Source organism: Pteropus vampyrus, unplaced genomic scaffold, assembly GCF_000151845.1.
Source record: "Pteropus vampyrus isolate Shadow unplaced genomic scaffold, Pvam_2.0 Scaffold101, whole genome shotgun sequence".
Taxonomy (NCBI): domain Eukaryota; kingdom Metazoa; phylum Chordata; class Mammalia; order Chiroptera; family Pteropodidae; genus Pteropus; species Pteropus vampyrus.
Genome location: NW_011888882.1, coordinates 6,198,640 through 6,200,722, shown reverse-complemented (window position 1 = coordinate 6,200,722; position 2,083 = coordinate 6,198,640).

The window sequence follows — 2,083 nt, the reverse complement described above, 5'->3', positions numbered from 1 at the left end:
CCTCTCTGACCACTCAGCTAGGCTGGATCCTGGCACTTGGCCTTCCTCTTCATTCAGCACATTGCCTTGTAATAAGATGCTTAATATTGGTTTATTAGTTTTCCTGCTAGTGGAAGCTCTCTGAACGCAAAAGCCTTATCCACTTGGTTTTCCATGGTATTCCATCACCTGGGGTAAGGCCTGAGCCCCAGCACTCAGTGAATATTGATTGGATTTTCTCTTGAATATAATGAAGTTGAACAGCAGAGCAGAAGCAGTAGAGGGCCTAGAGAAAGCAGAAGCTGAGTTAGTAACAGCTTGTTAGTAACCTGAGTTAGTAACCAGGCCTGACAGAGGTATGAGAGATTCAGTAGGTAGAGGGAGAGAAAGATAAATGAGTTAAGTTTTAGGTTTTAGGTTTTAGGTATGTGAGATGATAATAAGACATCCAAGCAGATATGTCCCACAAGCAGGAAAAATATGGAACTAGAGGGTTTGTTGTAAACATGTATGAGTTCTGTTGTGTTCTGATCTCCTATAGACGAAAGGGTCCAATCATCTACCACCAATCATTTTTGAGGGCCTGTTGTGGCCTATATCTGTACTGGGCACTTTATGTGTATTAGTTCATTTAATTCTCAGAATATTCTTATGAGGTAGCTTACAAACATTTTACCAGTAAGAAAGTAGAAACTCAGAAAAGCTAAGTAATTCACCTAAGGTTACATAACTAGAAAGTATATTCAAAGAATATACAAATTTAAACCATGAATCAAGATATTTATTAAACTCTATAGTACTACCTTCCCATAATTTCTGATCCTTGCTCTCAAGGAACTCAAAATGTAAATTTACCCCTAATACAGTTTAATATGCTACTTTAGTAGCATATTAACAAAATATCATGAGAGCAAAGAAAATGGAGTATTTCCTTCTTTTTAAGTGGATCAGGGAAGCTTCATAGAAGAGAAACTGTTATAAGATGAATTGAGTGCCCCACTCCCAAATTTATATGTTCAAGTTCTAATCCCCAGGACCTCAATGTGATCTTATGTGGAGATAGAGTCTTTGCAAAAGTAATCAGGTTAAAATGAAGTTAATGTGGGTGGGTCTTAATCCAGTATAACTGGTGTCCTTATTAGAAGAAGAAATTTGGACACAGACACACACACAGAGGGAAGACACAAGGAGAAGATCGCCAACTATAAGCCAAGGAGGGAGGCCCGGAACAAATCCTTCCCTCATAACCTGCAAAAGCAACCAACCCTGCTGACACCCTGACCTCAGAATTCCATCCTCCAGATCTGCGAGACAAATTTCTGTGGTGTAAGCCATCTAGTTTATGGTACTTTGTTACAGCAGCCCTAGCAAACTAATATCAGTGCCGTTTGGACTCAGCCTTAATATGCCAACTTCTCAAGATGGAGAAATGTGTTAGAAGGGGGATGCGAGAGGAGGGGAAGCCATTCTAGGCATGCAAGGCTGAAATGCCAGAGGGACATCTGAATGGAGCCTCACTGGCAGATATGGAAATGTGGAGAGGAGCTCAGAGTTGAGGCAGGACAGAAATGGGGTCGCAGATTCTCACACTGCAGGGTGATAAGTAGGGCATGGGGTTAGAAGACAGAGTCCCCGAGGAGGGGATGGAGAGGATGAGAAGAAGGCCAGGTATGGAATCTCAGAAACATGAGAAGTTGAAAATAAAGAGGATGAGAAGCCAGTGAAGACTGAGAGTGGTCGTGAGGCAGGAACGTGGAGACGCTGGACCCAGGAGAACAAAGACGATCCTTGAGGCGGGGACAGAGTCTAGCTGTGAAGGTCTCTGAGAGAAGATTGTGAGCCTGGCATTGAGGGCGATATTGGTGACCAGATGAGGGCTCTGAGGGCAGAAGCCAGCTTGCAGGAAGTGAGAGTTGGGCAAGTGCCCAAGCATATCTCCTCCTACTTTACTGCTTTGTTTAACTGTCATAGCATGGAGCAGACACAAGACTTTTGTGACTCATTCACTTCCTACCCTACTTGGCTTTCTCTTGTTTTGCCTTTTGCTTTTGTGCTTATGTACATGTTTTGTTTTTCTTACCACTTAATTTTCTTTTAGTGGAAA